Here is a 21,765-nt window from a genome sequence, read left to right as displayed (position 1 = left end):
GGAATGACTTTTACATATATCATGCAGTTGATTTAAGGAATTTGCTGCCATTCAGACAGAGTCTTAGATAAATTTATCAACAGCTTTAGTCACTATGGTTGAATGCAACCTCTGGGATCAAAGGGAGTATGCTGCTGGGGACTAATGATAAGCTTTCTCATAGATCACACTGAGCAAATCATCTCTACACAGGTACAAGTGTTTCTGTGAAAGAGTGGCCCTTTCTTGATTTGTACAGCTCAACAATTTGTGTGCACAGAAACACAGACTTAACACCCATTGAATGTAACATGTGAATACTGCTAATAGGAAAAGGCCCTACACGAAAGCTTCCCAAAAGCACTGCATCTCCTGCCTATGAGCTACTGAGCCATACTCAAGGTTCCATTGTTAACATGTAAAGCCCTGAACAACCAAGATACCTGATAGACCACCTGTGGCGGTTCGCTCAACCTGCACAGGTCCCCCAGACGTTTAACGGTCCGTTGATACCTGCACTCACCACTTTATTAATTAACCACTGCCACCAACCAGTTTGTCTGGTATTTACTTCACTCAGTTCAGTCAAGGAGAATATTGGAACAAAACTGTTTTATTTGAAGTTTAGTACATAAGCATGTGGTTTCTGAATAAACAGTACTTTCTTGGTTGTATTCTTGTTAACAACAGTGCCCAACGATTTCTCCCACCCCTGTTCCTACTCCTTCCCTTGCCACCCTTCTTCCAACCTCTCAATATCCACAACAAGCCCCCAAAAGACTCAAGACTAAAGAACCAAAAGACTAACGAACCCCAGACCAAAGAACCCAAGACCTAAAGAACCCCTTTCCTTCCCCGGGAGGGGTTTATATAGCCCACATAACTCCACCCCCTCAAGGTTCTTACTGGTTATTCCCTTTTAACACCTTCTATGCCAATCCGAAGTTTGGGTGAACGCCACACCACCTACCTCTGTACAGACCCAGTCTACCTTTACAATCATGCAGCGGCATGCAGCGGCTGACAGATTGTTACGTAAATCAATGTATGGCTTAGTGATTTATAGCTTTTTTGTCCAAAGGTCCCCATAGTAGTGAACAGTGCTAGGTGCCAAATGGCTCCTTTAACCAGAGTAACGGTCGCCAAAACGCAATGTCTAGTTGCCATTTAGGGGCCAGGCAGCTTGAAAGTTGTATTTTTCAGTAAGACCTTTTGGTTCCTGAAATTCATTGATTGTGCAGATAAAATATTACGGATAGAATTCTACAGGATGTGTTGCTAGTGTGTGAAGACAGTCAAGATCGAAGGAGCCCCATGCATGCACCTCCAGATGGCGGAGATGCCATCCTGGCACCCGGGCATCTTCATTTGGTTGCAACTGGCTGGTAGCCAGGTGCAAAATGCATCTGGCAAATTTCGAACGCTGAAGGAGAACAGTATATTCATACAGATAAAAGATGCAAGGAAAGTGTGATAGCTCAATCAAAATTATATTAAATGGGAAAATCAGTGACACTGGATACACATTGTTGGGTTGCAGAAATGGTTTCAACATAGATGTAGATCCTCCGCACTCCACCTCTCACGTGGAAGACAAGGTAACTCACATCTCCCACCTCCTGATTCCCAGCTTCTCCATTCTCTGACCTAAGAGCAAGCCCATCCACAGACAATTGCCTAAGGTGAGTGCCCCTGCCCTCAAGACACCACCCCATCTCCACCACTAGAGCTGGCAGCAAACAACAGTCAACAGCAGCCTTCAAATAAATAAGCTTCTCCTTGGAAAACAGCTACAGCAATGGCAAAGTTCTTGCTCTTCATGGGTGGGGCTAGCTGGCCAAACCTTCTGGTTCCAACAGGCTGCTGTACTCCAGGTGCAGCAGAAAACAGCTAGGAAGTCTAAGAGTGGTACCCACCACCCACCTAGGTACAACGCAGATATAGGCCTTTTCCGCACTGGCACCAACCCTCTGGTACACCCTCCTGCTGCACTGTTTGAGAAGCGTCAGCCTATTTTAGGTGCCTTTTTGCTTGTTTATTCAGGCATTTCCTGGCTGTTAATTTTTAGACTGCGCTGCTTAGTATTTTGTTTCAGTATTTTGATTCTGGTTGTCTACTGTGATAGTGACAATTATGTATGTCATCTTATTTGTATTTTAGTTTTGTGGATTTCATGGATATTACTGTGTAAACCACTCAGAGGCTTATTTATCTTTATATGAAGCAGTTAATCTATTGGTTAGATAAATAGATATGGTTTATTATTGGGGAAAACAGGATGCTGGAATGATCAAATAACAAAAGGCGTATTTTTTTGAGACTGTAAATATGACTTATACAGAAAATAGCATGAGAACAAGGTGTTTCTTAAATCAGAAAGCTTTGTGCCTTGGACCTTGATGTGGCCCGTCAGGTCTCTCTGACCTTCCACAGGTTGTACCCCTTATTGCTCCTGCTTTATAACCTCCTTGAGTATTTTAGTCTAGCTGGAATGTCTGTGAACTTTGACAATAACTCTGGATGGCCCAATGCACCACTGGAAGGTTTGCTTGATCCTGGAAACCCCTGTATGGTCTTAAAAGAGTTCCCTACCCTTTTTAAACCATCGTCTTTATTCATCTTTATCCAGATCACAATTCCCACCCTGTTTTATCTCCCAGTGTTTGTAACAAATCTTTGTGTTCCCCTAAATAAATATGGTCTCCCATATTGATCAAGAACTGATAAATTTATTTCAGTTATACAACCTAGAAAAATGTGGTCTAACTTGCATGAGAAAAGAAATGTTGAAGCACAGTTGTGAAGCAGGATAGTTTAGCTTCTGTGGAAAGGGGATTAACAATGTCAGGATCCAAATAACTGCATCCAGAGCCTTCTGTGCATCTTGTGGGATCATGGATCCACCTTACTTCAGGCATGTAGTAGCTAAAGGACAGACTACTATGAACCCACTGTGAGTCCTGGCTCAGCAGAGCCCCACTATCCCTGTTTGCAATATGGGGGCAATAATAACTAAATTACAAAGGAACACACACATAAAGGGTCACTCCATTGTTCCATCTTAATCACTACTGCCAATACCGACAGGTCCAAGGTCCAATCATCAGTATCTCCATGTAGGCCTGGCAATGTCCCCTTCCTGAAACCCTGGAAGGCTGCTGCAGCTTTAGAGTTGGAAGGGAGCACAAGGATCATCTAGTCCAGCCCCCTGCAATGCAGGAAACTTTTGCCCAATGTGGGTCCCCCAAAAGAGGCATATGGAACACAACGCAACCCTTTTTGGACCCAAGTTAAGGCCTTCCTGCTTGCCCATTGTATTTTAGATGATACTTGGGTTGGTATTTTGCTCCTCTGTTGTTGTCCCCCCCCCCCCATTTTAGTCTGGGTGTTGTGAAGCTTACCTGTTGTTTTCTATATCATGTTTATATGTTGTGTGAATAGTATTATTCACACCTTCGCACGCCACCTCCTTGGAATAATTTTCGTTGAAGAGCAGCCAAGGAACACTTTTGAATGAATGAGTGAGTGAGTGAGCGGATGAATAAATAAGTAAATAAAAGATTACAACAAAATCTGATTTTAAGTCCTTTGAACAGTGAGAAGAACTAAATAAACCACCATCATCAGGAATGGCTTTGAAACTTTATCAGCATTGTTCACTTCTTATTCCCAGGGTGCTAACTGACATGGTTCCATCCTCCTTTTCAAATTCCTGCTATCAGGTGTTTTGAGCCACATCCCCTGAACCACATTTTGCGCTCTCCTCTTTCACCTTCATTAAAAGGTTCTTTAATTCCTCCTCACTTTCTGCCATCAAGGTTGTGTCATCAGCATATCTGAGGTTATTAAGTTTGGGGACCCCTGGTTTATGGTTTTACCAGATCCAAATAAAATAACACGCTAAATCAGATCACGCTCTAGGGCATCAGGCTATTTCCCAAGAAAATTACCCTATGAAATGTTCCCAGTTCAAAATCTTCCACATTACTGGGCTTAACTACTATATCAGACTGGCTGAACATATATCTCATCCCAGGTGTGCTTAAGTACAAATGCACATAGCCAACACCAAAATAACTGCAGCTTCAGTTAATTTTTTGAAAAGTATTGAGAAGGTTTATTAAACTAATAGCTTTTATGGAAAGATTCCAAACGGAACCCCCACACATACTTTTGCAAAAACAAAACAGTTTACGTCAACTAATCCCTTTTCTTGCAGTTTATGTGTGATCATAAACACAGATGTTGGTTGCATTAATACTAAGAGGTTGAGAAGCAATGCAGGTGGCATATCCCTTTGGCTAACTGGTTTTACTTCATTCTGGCTATCTCTTGCTACATTCTATGAAAACAGGGTACTTTTTCTTTTTTATTATTATTTATTAAAATTGTATGCCGCTCTATACCTGCAAGTCTCTTCCTTCTTTCTTTCTTTCTTTCTTTGCTGTTTTGTCTTCTTAACAGAGCATACTGTCAGGGGAAAGCAGCCAACATTCATACAGCCCATCTTTAACTGTCTAATCTCACATGAGGGTAAAGCACCGATATAAAAGGAACATAAACAGGAAATTGGGCAAAGAGGCTGTCTGCAAGAGTCCCCAACCCAATACTGTTCTTAAAAAAGAATAACGGTAGAACTGTTATCTTAATAAAGCTCAAGGAACTCCTCCTCAAATACCAAGTGGGTTTTCCATGCCATCGCCTTCCTCCCAGGATCTTCTAAATTCTGCTCTATGGGTGCTAATTAGAGAATGTGTGATTGGCACAAGTTAAGTCACCTTTTCGCCTCCTATGGTGTGGCTGCTTGTAAACAAATCCATCTGAACATTTCTGTGTTGACAGGAATAGGGAACTTACGGTCCTTCAAGTCTGATGGACTCCAACTCCTATCAGCCCCATCAGAAAATCCAACTGGTCAGGAAAACTGCGAATTGGGAGTCCAATACTACCAAGCAAGACTCGAAGGTTCTTGCAGGGGTGCCTTAGCCATTGATGCTAGTGACGCGAGGCACCACCGTGCCAAGTTCTGGAGGGTGCCTCCGCCATGCCACGCCACACACGGAGCCTCCTCTCTGCTTGAGGAGCTGCCCTCCAGCCCCGCCGGCAGTTCCGCCCTCGCCGCCCTCTTCTTGGGCTGCGGGCGCCATCGTGGGGAAGCCGGTGGCGAGCCTCCTGTCGGCGTGGTGGCCAGGGCTCCTTGGACTGAAAAAATAAACCTATGCTGCCAATACTCGTAGTAGACCAGTATACAGTAAGCAGCACATAAACGGTGCACAGAAATCTACCAAACCATTCCACGTTCCGAATCCTATATTAGTAATCCAAGAATAGAGAGAACAATGTGAAAAATCTAATACAGAAGCCACAAACAGAAAACTCATTCAAGTTAATGCAACAGGAAACTTTCAGTCTTTAAAGTTCCTTTAGCCAGGCTCCTGTGGATATTGATAAAGGTAAGTCCGATCAGATGAAATATCGAAGATGTTAACGCACAAATGTTAGACAGGGTGCCGGTGTATGTCCCCTGTTTCGCCCATGGACAGCTTCGGGCTTCTTCAGTAAATTCTTTCTCAGGGATTACTGTATTTTCATACATTCACTGGTGGTATAAACAAACCCTTATTAGTATTTAAACGTTCAATTCAAAAGGTATCAAAATTTCTAAAAAATGTCTGAACAGACAAGTACAAAAGTCAATACTTAAAATTTACATCTCATCTTGTGGTGTGGTTACATTTCATCATGTGGAAGGTCAGAGAGACATGACGGGCCACAATTTACATGTTACATCTCTATTCTTGGATTACTAATATAGGATTCGGAACGTGGAATGGTTTGGTAGATTTCTGTGCGCCGTTTATGTGCTTCTTACTGTATACAGGGCTCCCTGGACAGCAGCATCGCGAAGCCGCTTCGGCCAAGCAGGCGGAACTGGACCACAGCTGGCAGCGCCCGCTGCGCCTGGTCCTGCCCGGTGGAGCGCAAGTCCGGTGTCACCATTGTTGGTCCTGCCCGCAGTGGGCAAGAAGCAGAAGGCACGCCATGGCAGCATCGGGGGGACAGCACATGCCGATCCAGGCTGGCCCGGCATCTTCTTCCTCGCCAGGAAGACCTCCTTTGTTGCCCGCTGCGTGGTACCAGGATTGCCATGCACAGCAAACCCCACCCCACCCCTTCTCTCTGGGCACAGGTGCCAACTTGAATAAAATGGGGGGGAGCAGGTAAGCCTCGCCTGCATAATCGATCACATGACACGCACACTATTTGAATGGCAGTGCCCATCAAATTGAGAGGGTCCAAACGGACATTGGCTCCTAGAACTTGACTCCTACGCCTGGAGGCCAATGCATAGTCCCATTGCTAAGACCCCCATGGAACATGGCCATGTTGATGATGGGCGTGCATTTCTTTTTTTTTAAATTCGAGTTGTTGCAACCTACCCTTTCTCCGAAGAATGCAAGAATGGCACACTGTTTCCCCCTCCCTTCTTCTCCCCTTTGATACTCACAGCACCCCTGCAAGATAGGCCCAGGCTGAGAGACAGCTCCGCCATGCTGTGCCGTGCCCGGAGCCTCCTCCCCGTCGGAGGAGCCGCCCTCCAGCCGCTGCCCACCGGGAGGGAAATATAGGGGGGGCACAAGAGGGATATTTGCACCACGGCGCCAGATAAGCTTAAGACGGCCCTGGGTATTTGTATGAATTTACAAAGCCCTGAACAACTCAGGTTCATAGTACCATTTCAGCTCAATCACAAAGATCATCTGCAGGGGCTTCCACTGGTTGTTTCCTGAGTTGGTGAGGCTCATTTGACAACAATGAGAAACTTTAGTGCCATTGGCCCAGTCCTGTGGAATACTCTGCCAACAGTGATTCAGAAAGCACCTTCTGTGCAAATGTCTGAATGCCTGTTGAAAGCTTTAATTGTCTGTTTTTAACTTTTTAATATGGTATTATTGTACAGTTGTATGTTTTATTGCTGTAAACTGCTTTGATAATAGTCTACTTTTCAGAGGCCAATCCTCTAATTTTAAGGGTTGTAAGAGGATATTTAAAGCAGTTTTGTATTTGATGGACCAAGCAGTTTAAAGACCAAGAACCACAAGGACAGACAGCAGGTGGGGCCTTAAATTTGCCCATCAAGAGTTTGCACCTGGAGAGAAGATTGAATGAGCACAAAGGTCATTTTTCCCCACTGTAGTGAGATATATTACATTTCCACTTAAATTATAGTAACAATGTATATGTAAAAATGCAAATTCAGAAACAAACACACAAATTGTATGCAACCGAGTATCCTCTTTTCGGGGGGGGGGGGGTATTCATACATTTCTACTTTTCTGAACAATGCAAAATATACCACCCACTTTATTATTGTGTTAGAGTTGGAAATAACTGGATGGTCTTTTTTATAATGCCTGAAGGATTCTGTCACTTTGATTTGTTTTGTCATCAATTAGCGATGCTGGATCTCTTTCTCTTTCTCTCTCTGTCTCACTCTCATTTTCAATAAACTGTGAAGTACATTCTGACTTGTCTCTAAAGGGATCACCCTTCTATTGTTTCATCTGCATTTATACCTCCTGCACTGGTGGGTGTGCCTCTGAAATACAGGTGTATTATTATTACCTGGACACTAATAACTATTATTTCAGGGCAAAATAGACCTTATAGATCCATAGACATAATGCCAACAAATGCTTTAAATCAAGTAATGCTAAAACAAATAGGTCTATAACAGAGCAGCCAGAACACATTAAAAAAACAAAAACATATCTGGGCCACATTGTGTAAGTGGTTTATTGTGCTGTATATTCATTTTAAAAAAATGATCCTGTGCTCATTATGAGTTACAATCTAAATTACTTAGGGTGATATGATATTCACCACTGGCCATACTCAGAGTATACCCCTGATATCAAGGAACTTAAGTTGCTTAGTCTACTCTGAGTTGGATGCAACCCTAAATCGCTGAAAACAGAATTCAACGGATATACAGTGGTACCTTGAGTTATGAACTTAATTTGTTCTGTTCTTGTGGAGGTCCGTCCTTAACCCTAAACCATTCTTAAACTGAGGCGCGCTTTTGCTAATGGGGCCTTCCGATGTTGCCACGCCGTCGTCGTGCGATTTCTATTCTCATCCTGGGGCAAAGTCCTCAACCTGAGGTACTACTTTTGGGTTAGCAAAGTTTGTAAACCGAAGCATTTGTAACCCAAGGTACCACTGTACAAACACTGTCCAACTCCCTACATACAATGTGATTGCCCACTTGTGACAGGCATTTTAATTTTTTTTTCCAATATGGGAATCTCTCCCCACCCTGTTGCATTTCCCAACACCGTGTGTGTGTGTGTGTGTGTGCTCAGACAATATGTCTGTGTGAAATATCTTAGTCTTTTGTGAAAAATATATGCCACGTGTGGAATTCCATAGATGTGAGTGTTCTTTGTTTCACTGGGGTGCCCCGCAAAGTCTTGCTGTTTTGCATGAGAAGCAGCACATCAGCTTTCAGTTTCTTTGGGCTGCTTCATTAAGTGGCACCTATTGTTGAGCACCACTGAAGAACCACTCAGGCTCCAGCACCAGCAAAATATGAACTGATACACAAGTGAGAATTTCATGACTGAGCTACAGAGTCAGAGAGATAAAATAGCATGCAGTTGGACTGGATAATTATTTGAATGAACTGCACCCCCAAATCTGTTTATGGATAATATACAAATTGCTGGCTTACTCCAGCAGTTTATCTTCACCAAACAAGAATGAACTAAGATGCAGAAAAGCATGGAATAACTTTGGTGTCAGCTGATGGCAGTAACTATTTCCAATTGCCCTTTCCCACACTGAATCATCCACCAAAGAAATGACCACAGCTGCCCTTGTGAATACATCTGGTTGCTGGACCAGCCCAGGCACAAGACAATATGGTGCCAGCTTCCCCTACTCAATGGAGAAATCTTAAGCTGACTTGGGCCACATTAATACTATGCATTTAAAGCACTTTGATTCCACTTTAAACAGCCAAAGCTTCCCCCAAAGAACTATGTGAACTGTAGATCATTAAGGGTGCAAAGTGTTGCTAGAAGACCCCTATACACCTCACAGAGCTAGAGCTCCCAGAATTCTTTGAGGGAAGACAGGCCATGATTATTTGAAGTGGCATCACAACGCTTTGAATGTATGGTGGGCTTTCCACAATGGTAATGAGACAAGGCCCTCTACACATGATGGCATTAAGCTAGCTTAGGAGGCACAGGTTCCTCCTGTCCTACCCTCCCAGACCTGTCTTGGTGTCGGGCTCCTCCATCACATTCTGTTCTTGTTTTGGGGAGAGAGCTGCCCATATTTCCACTGAAATAGAAATGCTGCATGCCTGAAAAGTCAACCTGACCTATGATTCTCAAATCTCTTCCTAGTGTTTAAAATGGCAATCAGATTCTGAACATTATGAAACCGAAAAACTCTCCAAAGTGCCTCTTCAAGTCAAGATCTACTTTGTTTTCAATGGTAGCTGCAACAATAGCATGAATACCACAAATGCATCCACAAGAGAACAACATAACTGAGCTACAAAGAAAATTACTCCTCTATATTGCAGCCAACAAAATGTTCTCCTCAATGGCTTGTCCTAAAAGCTGTCCTGGAATGGCAAGGTAGAAATAAATAAATAAATAAATAAATAAAATAAAATAAAATAAAATAAAATAAAATAAAATAAAATAAAATAAAATAAATAATGTTTAGGACAAAGCAAAATTAAGCACTCTGGAAATCCCATTTAGTTTCAGTGGTAGTGAGAGTTAAGTAAATCAGTGCGAGTTGATGCCTCAGTTTTAGCACACAGGTGAATATTTTGTTGTCTTGTTATGGCTATTTCTGATATTGTTTAGCCATAACAAGACAACAAAATATTCACCTGTGTGCTAAAACTGAGGCACTGATTTACTTAAGTCTCACTACCACTGAAAGTACAAATTAAACAAAAATTTATGGGATGAAAAACTAATCCTTACACTCCCTACCACCAGGCAAGTATAAAATCACCATATTAAAAATGATCATACCATACTTTTCAGCAAAGTCTGGACATGAAAAAGGGTTGTTATTCTCACCACTGACCTCTAATTTTTTCCTCTAACCTAAGCAGAGCTATCCAGTAGGGGGAAGATGTTTAAAGCATTTTGGCAAGATAAGAATGTGCATCCCACATGCCCATCTGGATGTCAATGACAGTTTGGGGGGGGTGTGACACAGTCAACTTTTATCATCAACAACAGTGAATTCCACAATTAATCATTAAACAAGAACCTCAATGAGCCTAAGCCTAGCTATGTCTCCAAAGGCATGTCGACCCATTTTTCTATTTGCTTAATAATGTCCCAAAACAGTTCTCTCATTCATTCTAGAGAGGTCATGCTAGTCTCTTTAGATATGCTAGTCTCTTTGGGCCAAAACCATCAGATAGTCTTGTGGCAACTTGAACGATTAACAGATTTGCAAAACAACTGTGTACATGACTTCTCAGAAATAAGTCCCATTGAACTGCTGGTTGGAGTTGGCTGCAGGTGCAGTCGAAATCATCTGGAGCATATCAGATTGGCAAAGACTGGTATCAAAGATAAACTGAGCAACTGACGGTGTGATCATCTTCCTAGTTTTGTCATGCTGATTGTCTGATGTATCCTACAAGGCAAAAAATCTTCAGATGCAGAGCTGGCCCAAACCACTCAGATGTGTACTGTTTGTTGAGCAGACCCTTATGTTGTAAATTTTCCTGGAAATAATGACAGTGAATGTCAACGCAACATAGGTCATGCTGGTCAGTGGTGCCAGCATTACAGTATAAGAGAAAATCGATTGTTTGTATATTTACTTTAGCTGATTAGTAGATAGCCTAAGGCAGACACTCTAAATTCACTGAGGATAAGACTATCAACAGCTACATATAAGCAACAATGATTATGTGGAAGCCCAGAGCACTAGAGTCTGCAGGAATTTTTCTGGGTGGGAAGGCACAGTAAAACACTGAGGGGAGGGGGCCAGGGTTCCCACACACAAAAATTGAAATAGATAGTGCCTGTGCACTTTGCCTCATATCTCAGGTTCTACAAATGCTAGAAATTTACTCTTTAAAAAAAGGAAAGGAAAGGAAAGCTGGAGAATCTCAGTTTTATGGCTGACTGAGTGAGTATTCCCTACCTATGGTCATCATGGATGGTGATTTCTTAGAGGCAGTATGTCACTGCATGCCATTTTCTGAGAAGCGAAGATGGAAGAGGTCATGATTGCATGCGGTCTTTCCAGAGATATCTGAATGGAAAACAGGACTGTTAACTGACTGCCTCCTTTTGTTCTGAAACCCTCTCCCAGCTCAGTACTCTGGGCAACTGCCTGGGCCACCCGCCCCTAACTTTGAAACCCCTTGAAATAATCCAATTCTGAAACCTAGCATGAATTGCATTTTTGCTGCACACGGAAGCTGGAACTCAAGGCATGTTGATGCAAGAGAAAGCTGGTGGGAGGGGGCACAGGGAGAGGGAGGGCAGAGAATCGCTTACCACATACTCTCCCTGTTGAGTTCTGTGTAACTGCCCATGTTGCTATTGCTGGCAAAGCAACTGCCTGCTGTTTTCTGACCTTTTGCTCTTCTAGAGATAGAAATGGGAATTGTCTGAGACGTGGAATAACTTCCTGCAATTGTGTTAGCAAGGGCTGGTCTGACTTGATAGATAGCTGTGTCTGTTAGGCCTGCTTTTGAGAGGAGAAACTACTTGTTGGGTGACTAATTGGAAAGAAACATTAGGTGGCCTGCAGGAGGGCAAAATGTACGAAAGAGAAACCTGCGGATAAAAGCTGTGCAAGGAAGGGGTGGTCTCCACTACAGCCCACTTCTCTAATTCACCCAAGATATGGGGGGGACCTTGGCTGTGTGTACAGTCTGACACTGAAGTTCTGTATTTAGAGACTGTAAATCATTTTTCTTGGACTCTTTTTTGCCTGTTTCCTAGCAGACCTAAAAGAGATTGTTCTTTTAAAAATATAGGGTAAAAGAGAATACAAAAGAACAAATCATGAGAATGATTTCTTCCCAAGAGCACCATCACTGTCATTTTAAAAACAACTCTACTGGACAGTGGATACAGACACTACTTTAGTATATGATGGGTGTTTTGTAAATGCTATAGTTTGAGTGCCCACACTACATTCTCTGAGGAGATAGGGCCTATGTGCCTTGGGGGGTGGGGTCTGTGTGTGATCCAGACAGACAGTTTAGAAGAGGGCAATTCTGAAAGTGTTATGTATTGAAGTTCTCGCCCTGGCCACCAGGGCTATTGTGTATACCTGTACAGTGGTACCTCTGGATGTGTTCAGGATCCGTTCCGGAGCCCCGGTCACATCCTGAGCAGTCCGCATCCTGAGCGCCGCGTCTGCACATTCTCACCGCGCAATTCAGCGCTTCTGTGCATGATGTCATTTGACACATCTGCGCATGCGAGAACCGCCAAACCTGAAGTAACCTGTTCCGGTACTTCCAGGTTTGGCGCATTCGTAACCTGTGCCATTCGCAACCTGCAGTGAACACAACACGAGGTACGACTGTATAGTTTTCACTCAGGTCCACGTCAGTTAATTTAGACGGGAAACCTTGGGCTGTTGTTGTTACAATGCTGCTAGCCGGCTGTCTATAAAAGCAGGCCAACTGAGCTGTTTGCTGTGCAGTTCCAGCTTACTTATAAAGAGCTACTTGGAGAAATCTGTGTCGTCTGCTATGTCCACCCACTACTTAATACTGGCAACGAAGGTGGGATCTGATGGACATCAGAGCACAGCCAGATTCGGACACTCACTGAGCGAAATCACTGAGTTGAAACACTGAGCGAAATTACTGAACAGAACCCAATTCAGAGCTGACCATTCTGGCTACAGCACTGTGTTCCATCCCTTGCCCACCACATCGGCATCGGAACCATGGCTTCACTCGTGCCTCTACTGCCATTTATCCCGGCCTCTGAATCATGGGACTCATACCTTGCTCGGTTCACCTGCTACCTCCAAGCAAACAAGCTGACAGAAGGGTCAGAGGAGCGTAAGCAGGGCCTTTTCCTCAGCCTCTGCAGGCCCGAGGTGTTTGAGACAGCCCGAGCTTTGGTCGCACCACTAGCAGTCCAGGCAAAGCCATGGACGTGCTACAAGAGAAGCATGTATGTGTATATATATATATATATATATATATATATATATATATATATATATACACATACATATATATGCTAATTTTTGACAGGAATAATTTTAGTAAGAAACAAAATTACAAAAAGGTGAACATGAGGAGTGTGCAGGACACAAAAAGAAGCAGAGTTGCTTCCTTTACAGCCTATTGCTTACATGTATTTATTTTTTACCACTTTAAGTATTTTGCATATCCAATCTAGCTGAGCAGGTTATTTTCATAAGAGATCGTTATTATGACATATTAGAATTCTATGAATGAACCAAAAGAACTGTTCTGTATTATCCTTTCTTACCTCTCATCAAAGTCACTTTTACTTACGCACAGTCGCACACTGTTGCTTGAGGTATCGGTATTCCAAGTTTATCTGCCATAGGGCACTTCTGCACCCTTTCAGAGTGCACCTCTATAAATGAAATGAAACCACGTTTTGCCATTGGTTTGCAGTTCAAAGCAGGGCCAGTAAAGGGTGTAACCTGGGGAAGGTTCAGGGGTCCCCTGGGCCTCATGTTCCCCACAGCATTCTGTAAATGTCACAACCACTAGCGGGTCTTCCCCACAGAGCTCAAGGCCCTGGGTGCTAGATAATGGGTGGCTGTACATGATGATTGATGCCATGAAGGTTAAATAATGACTCACAACCCTGTGTAGTCTCAGCTCACAGCTCAAAAAGATTTTCCAGGAGGTTTTTAACCCTGAACTTGACATGTGTCAGAAACATGCAGAAGTACAGTACTCACAAGACGGAAGACCACACCCAAACAGCCAACTCATGGTGATTTCACCACAACACCACCATATCAATGCAGCAGTCCCATTTTCAGTGCCACCCATAAAACAGAAGATTCCTTCACTGAATAATGCAGGGTGCTACACTAGTGCTCTTTGTAACGTCAGAGGTAAACAGCAACACCAACGCAACCAGCACAGCAGCCGTCCTCAGAGAGGAACAAGAAGAACAGACTTTATAAACAAGTAATAGCAAATCAAGTGCTGATTTTATATAACTAAATTAACAGAAAAAGGAAGTAAACAAAGAGGTATTTTGAGTAAAGAGCACAACTCAAGAGAGTATTTGGATCATTAACCTTTAAAGCAGTTAGTGACATTTAACAGAGCCTGCTAGCGCAGGTTTCAGTTCTTTAAAAAGAACATTACAAATTATGCAGCTAAATGCCCACCTACAACTCTAGATCGAAGCTGCTCCATTTCGACAAAATAAATTCTCCTTCAGGATCAAGGTGACTTTTTAACTAAAGTGTTTGGGCAGGCTTTTTTATTTTATTTTATTTGAGCCATACTACAAATTCACAACATCCTGATTCAAAGTAACTCATATTGATGACAAATCAAACAAATGGGCAGTAATGATGGGGGTGTGGAGAAGTGGGCCCAGTCAGATGAGAGCATCTTATTTTTTTATTTTTGCCAACAATTAATTATCTATCTGCTAGCTGCCTCTTATTTAGTGATCTCTCAAGGTTAGAAGGATGTATCTTGTTATTCTGTGGATTTATTGTTTTAAAAAGTCATGTTTATCGACTTTTTTTTTTAAACTTGACTTATAAAATACCAGGGGCCAAGGGCAATGCAGACCCCCCCCCCCGACTTTGCTTCAGTTTGGGGGTTGTTTGTGATTTATATGACCAAACCAACTGCATGGTTGGCACATTCCTACTAAATATGATTTTATTTGGCAACATTTGTGATTACTTGATATGTTTTGTACACCATGGAATATATTTTACACTATTCATTCTTTTTAAACCCTTAAAAATAGTATGGTTATTTTATTATCCTGTATTTTTACTCCCTCTTGTCTGTTTGAGTATTTTTAGTATGGTTATTTTATTATCCTGTATTTTTACTCCCTCTTGTCTGTTTGAGTATTTTTAGTTGGATATTTTTTTGTAGCATTTGCAAACTTTTTTTAAAAAAAAGTTATGTTTTAGCAGTGTGCACTACCCTGGTACTTTCTGATATGGTGGTAAAGTACTTCTATAACAACTACATTAAATACCAATATTTTATTCCCCCACAAAAATTGTTTAGAAATACTAATACTGTAATCAGGAACCATGAAGAAACAGCTCAGCAACAAAATATCATCACATTTCTCTTTACTTTTCTCTCTTTTGTTTCAGAGTCAACAGAAGACCTTTTTTCAGCCCCTTTTGTGAACCAAGATTTGCAAATTACAATGCTGCTGCCCACAAGACATTAACCCCGATCTTCATAATTTCTAATTGTGACCTTGCCTGCTATTAATATTTTTTTCAAACTGAAATGTACTTTGGGAGTGGTTTCATTGTATTATTCACCATTATATAAGAAACCAAGTTACTCCAAACAGTGGTGAACAATTCTGATTTAGTTGGCCTTTGATGACACCAATGTGATGATGACTAAGCTTCTCTGCAATTGCTATCTACCAGCAATCTATGGACAACACGACCTTTTGCAATTACGTGTTGCAAGTCTAGCTGCAACCAGCGTGAAACACACAATGTCTTTTGGTCTCACATGTGTGCTGTCCTCTTCAAAACAGAAAGCAATAATCGTTTTGGAGTTCTCACAATCATTTGTCCTATCATAGACAATTCTCACAGCATTCTAATCTAGACCCTCTCTACCTGATGACATTCCACAACAAAAGATGCATAGAAGTCCCCTGGATTAAAACCTCAGATTTCTGAGCAACAATTTGCTTCTTAAAAGAAAAGATTCAAAGCCTAATCCACACACAAAAATTTCCTCTACCCAAAGCCAGCATGCTTTCCAAATAGGCAGCTGAGGCAGACTGAAATCTGTCATCCACTTTCAGACGGCGGCTTGGCGGGGGGGGGACGGGACTCATTTCACTGAACGATTGGCAAAAAAAGGATCTTTGAGGTAAAGTCAAATTGTATGCATGTTAATCACAGGTCCACAGTGACCTCCTAGCTCCTTCATAAGCTGTTGCCATTTTGAAATTGGTCCAGAAGGCACTTATAGTTGAGGGAAAGTCCGCAGAGCTGTTGTTTATCCACAGTCATTGCGGTTCAAATCTGAGCCCCATCTGCATTATATACCTGTACCTAAAGCAGCATTATACCACTTTAAATGGCCATGACGTTAATCTAAGATTTAAGAGTCCTGAGCTGTAGTTTGTTAAGAGTGTTGAAAGAACCCTATTCCCCTCACAGAGCTACAATTTCCACAGCTCTCTGGAAAGACAGACTCACCGCTAAACCATTGTGGAAATTGTAGCTCTGTGAGGGGTGGTCTCTTAACAACTCTCATCACCCTCAAAAACTATTGTTCCTGGAACAATCTGGGCAAGTCATGACTGTTTCAAGTCATATAATTGTGCTTTAAATGTATAGTGCATGTGGCCCCCTGGCTTTTCTGCAATACCAGCCACACATTTAGCAATTGTAGACACATTCAAGTGTAAAGTGACTTACAGTGAGGGGGGAAAGTATTTGATCCCCTGCAAAATTTGCCCGTTTGCCCTCTGATGAAGAAATGACCAGTCCTTCATTTTAATGGTAGGTTTATTGTAGCTGTGAGAAACAGAATAACAACAGGAAAAACCCCAGAAACCCAGAAGACAAAAGTCAGATTGATGTGCAGTATAATGAGTGAAATAAGCATTTGATCCCCTAACAACCAGCCAGATGTCAGGCTACCTGGTATCTTCACTGTATGTAACAAGCTGAGATTAGAAGCACCTGCTGTAAGGGAGAGGTCTTACCTGTAATCTCAGCTCATTACAGTACCTGTACAAAAGACACCTGTCAACAGAAGCAATCAATCCAGCAGATTCCAAAGTAGCCACCATGACCAAGACCAGTGTTCCTCAACCTTGGGCCTCCAGCTGTTTTTGGACTACAGCTCCCATCATCCCTAGCTAGCAAGGCCAGTGGTCAGGGATGATGGGAGTTGTAGGCCAAAAACAACTGGAGGCCCAAGGTTGGGGAACACTGACCAAGACCAAAGAGCTGTCTAAGGATGTCAGGGACAAGACTGTAGACCTGCACAAAGCTGGACTGGGCTACAAGACTATTGCCAAGCACCTTGGTGAGAAGGTGACAACAGCTGGTGCAATAATTCGCAAATGGAAGAAACACAAAATAACTGTCAACCTCCCTCGGTCTGGGGCGCCATGCAAGATCTCATCTCTTGGAGGTGCAATATCAGGAGAACGGTGATGAAGCAGCCCAGAACTACACGGGGGGAACTTGTCAATGATCTCAGAGCAGCTGGGACCATAGTCGCCATGAAAACAGTTGGTAACACACTACACCGTGAAAGACTGAGATCTTGCAGAGCCCGCAAGGTCCCCTTGATCAGAACAGCACATGTACAGGCCCGTCTGCAGTTTGCCAATGCACATCTGAATGGACAAATTAAGCAGGGGATCAAATACTTTCCCCCCTCACTGTAAGAGGTAAAAATCTGGAGAAAGCGGGATAGCATATTTTCAGAGCAGGTCAGCGGCTTATCTTCATACCTTCACCTCTGGTAGATTCTGCTTTCTCCCACCCACCTCAGCTTACCTGATCCTCCTACTGGTGTCATGTGAGTCCTTGTCTTACCATACCTGTGCCTCTGTCTCCTCCAAGACACAGATATCTCCCAGTACCTAACAAGGAGGTTAGGTAACTGACATCTAAAGATTAAAGATACACTCCGGAGCCTTATCAATGCCATCTTTCTACTGCTATCACAGCCACCATGGTTATGACTCATGTCTAGAGTCGCCAGCTATTAACACTTTGCTCTATCTAGCTATTTCTGGAATTGAGGGGCCCAAATGAGAAAGGCAGCATATTTCTGCCAGTGTAACTATAGAAATCACATCAACAAACCAACAGCAAGCTGGTCTTGAGGGTCAAGGAAATAACAAGCTTGAAATAGCTAGTTGTTTAAAAAAAGGAAAGAAAAGAAAATACCCCTCATTGCATTAATGCTATGAGGAAGAGAAAAATCCCACAATATGGAACAAGGAACATGGTTGTACTATATAAAACATGCAATATAGTGTGGTCAATGTATCTGGTCAATAATCAACACCCCCCCTGCCCTCCCCCCCCTTTCATCCTGCTAATCTTGGACCAAACTGGAGTTAATAATATGCAAGAGGCACCAATGTTTGTAACCTGCTTTAAAAAACAAAAAAAGACTAATATGCTCTGTATGTGCTATTATTGCAACCCAAGGCTAAATCCTTGCATTAACAAGAAACATAGTGCTACTTCAGATATAAGCCCTTACTTATATAGTATTAATTGTTAGGATTATTCTATGTACTTAGGGATTATTTCAGTAAGTGGTTTATAACATTTCTTAATGAAACAAAATGAATTAAAATAAAACACAGTGCTTAGAGGCAAAAATGTCTCATTTTCAAAATTTGTATTAATCACATCATTTTCAAATATGGAAACAGCAGCTTTCAATGTTCTATCTGTTGTAGAAATGCTGTAACAATTTTCATAGCCTGGACACTGAGCGAGACCTAAGCATTACTGTACATGTTTTACACATATAGTCAATTATTTAGACTACAGATGGGAAATCTTTTGGCCTCCAGATCTTTCTGCACTACAACTCCCATCGTCTTTGGCCAATGACCACACTGGCCAGGGCTGATAAGACATTGGGGTTCAACAACATCTGGCAGACCAAAGGTTCCTCACCCCATTTTTAGAGCCTTTCAGTATCATATGCGATATAGAAATAATAATAAAAAATTATTCTGCTTACTCACACAAGGACTCTTGCCAAGAGAACATTTATCCACACATTCATACATAGAAACAACATTCAGCTACTTTGAAAAGTCCTTCCTGTTGCTTTCTGTAAATTTGCTAACCTGGCATAAATAAATAAAGAATAGAATAGAACAGAATAGAATAGAACAGAACAGAATGTTAAGAGTTAAAACAAACCCTCTCAATAATTACAGAGCATAAGTATCTGGAATAAACCCCCAATAAGCTGTTTCTTTTTAAAAGCAAAAGAAAAAAGAAAAAAAGATACATAGGTCTGTGGAGAGTTTTGGTATGTAATAGCTTCCTGCTAAGAAACTTGCTATTCTGAAGCTTACTGCAGAATATTTTAAAGTATATTTATCTAGGTTTTGTGGGTATTCTTTTTAGTTTTTCACAGTATTGTGTAATACAATATATATCAGTTCTCAGCTCCTCCCTAAATTTGCCACTGTTATATCTGATAGGCTTTATTTGAGGGAGGCAGAAATTCAATAGGAAAAGCTTTCTTTCACACTTCCACATCTGAGAAAGACCTTTGCCTCTTGAATTTGTCTTACACGCAAAGGATTGAAGGGAAAGAATTTGAAATTCTTTGAACTCTGTTCAAAGTGACTCCAGCTGAGATGCGATAGGCCCGTTGCCTTGGACCCTCCCAACAGCCCTTGCCTCAGGATGCAGGCACGTCAACAAGCACTTCTTGGAACCGTTAGTACAGACTTCCATGGAAGTGCTTTTGCTGTAACAATTGATAAAATGATGCTGAAGGGGGGGCTGTTGTTGCTTCATTAGAACTCCTCCTTCAAAAGCCAATACTTCCAAATAATTTACTCTTAAAATTGCTGTCTCACTCAAATTCATTTCTGATAAGCTCCCTCTGAACTCTGCTTCTTTCTCTACATCTGCATAGGCTGCATTGCGTTGCTACACAAACTCTTAAAAGAGTTCCCTTCTGGACACAATGATGACTGTAAGCACAAAATGAAAATATGTGTGTGTGTGTGTGTTTGTGTGTGTGTGTATAATGATGACATCATAGCCTATTTGTTTAAACAAACCAAGCACAAAGCATTACTGGATTTTGTACTTATCATAACTGAACACTGGAGAAGGGTGTCAACTCAAACATAGGTCGCAGGAAGATCTCTCCAGCCACAGCTGTGAAAGATTCCTGTCTCAAACTCTGGACAGCCACTGCCAGGAAGTGCTGACAATACTGGACTAGATGGGCCAATGGTGTGACTTGGTATGGAGCAGTTTCTTAATGTTCCTAGAAATAAAGACTAAAGAACAAGCAGCAAAAGAGAGGGCAACCACATACTCTCAAAATGGATGTTTGAAGCTAATTTGACTGTGGACATCACTTTGGCTGTGAACAGTTATTTCTGTTATTGAACTTTCCGTCCAAGAATCTTTGTTTCTGGATACTATCAAAGGGGGTGGAGGGAGAGAAACAATGGATGATATCCAACATTAGTCATGCTCAGAATATACCCAATGGGTCTGTTCTACGTATGACTCAGCTGGATATCACCCAATGCTCCAGTAATTATTTTGTTGGGTTTAACACACACACACACACACACACACACACACACAGCATCCTACACAGGATATGAATTCAGATAAGAACAATGAAGTCCATACACACATACACACACACACACACACACACACACAGATTTCTTTTTGTACGATTTTATTTTTGTTTTTGTAAAGTGAATGGCAATAGAGGTCTTTTTTAAAAAAAAAATTACACCAAACCCACAATAAGATACTTGTGTGCAACTAACCACAACCAACAAAAGGAAATGGGCTGCAGTTTTCAACACCTGTGGTTGGAAAACAAAATGACCAGCTGGCAATAGGAGAAAAGGGTTTTTAAAAGCAAACAGATTTGGGGAGACCAACCTGAAGTTGTTTTAATGATGCTTATAGGTTTCTCTTAAAGCAGAGATTCCCCCAAAAAATCTCCCCATGGGCCACTTGAAAATTGCTGGGGGTCTTGACAGACCACTTAATGATTTTTGTGCCTGTTGTAGCAATTGTAATGTGCTGTTCTTGATGCTGCATGATTTTTAAATGTATTTTGTTTCTTTAATTTCTTATGGAATTCAAATTGCAATACAATACAAACAACACAAGAAATATAAATGAATCAACACAAATACAGTTAAAATCAATATGAATACTTAATAATGGATTTGTCGTTTCCAGTCTTCAGCCACAGATCCAAAGACTCACCAAGGGCCATGAATGAAGCTTGTGGTCTAACTTGGATGATTTTGAAGATTAACTTGGGGGAAAGATGGCAGACTCAGCTACACAGCTGCAAATAAAATGTTTTAAGTGTGTCTTAAGTACAATATACAATGTGACACTACATAGTGATGGTGAGCCTTATGGAAAATTCAATGCATTTTTAAAAACACTTTTTTAAAAAGCATTTTCGAAGCTGTTTTTATATGTGGCTAGATTTCACCTGTTATAAGAAAGTGAAACAACTCATTTAGTTATATTTTTAGTAAATTTGAATGTAAGTATCTTAAATGACTCCAGCTCCTCCATCTGAGAGAAGATTGAGCAAAGGTTGAGATCATTTTTGAGCCTCCCATAGTGTATAGTAATTGTTACCTACTATTATTTAGCCCTGGTCCAGGAACAGGGATCCATGCACAGAAACAAGGATTTGCGCAATGATTTTTCCAAACAGCCTGCAATTGAGGGAAGGCCCCTTGTATCCTGAATCACCGAGGGATGGGTCTCAGCTGTAGTGCACCTGCAATATGCACAGATCAC

General features: G+C 41.7%; 1 protein-coding gene across 3 annotated transcripts in view; it reads right to left on the bottom strand.

The window, feature by feature from the left end:
- GAB3 (GRB2 associated binding protein 3) overlaps nt 1–21,765 on the bottom strand; it is an 83,418-nt gene that overhangs the window by 42,094 nt on the left and 19,559 nt on the right. Inside the window, exon 1 of one of the 3 annotated variants that reach the window (XM_033137345.1) lies at nt 17,752–18,132. The exons of the other annotated variants lie outside the window; for them this stretch is intronic. The gene's annotated coding sequence lies outside the window, so the exon portion shown is untranslated. Of the gene's footprint in view, nt 1–17,751; nt 18,133–21,765 lie in introns of those variants that run through there. 3 annotated transcript variants of the gene reach the window in all.

Source organism: Lacerta agilis, chromosome Z, assembly GCF_009819535.1.
Source record: "Lacerta agilis isolate rLacAgi1 chromosome Z, rLacAgi1.pri, whole genome shotgun sequence".
Classification (NCBI taxonomy): domain Eukaryota; kingdom Metazoa; phylum Chordata; class Lepidosauria; order Squamata; family Lacertidae; genus Lacerta; species Lacerta agilis.
This window is presented reverse-complemented; position numbering and strand designations above follow the sequence as displayed.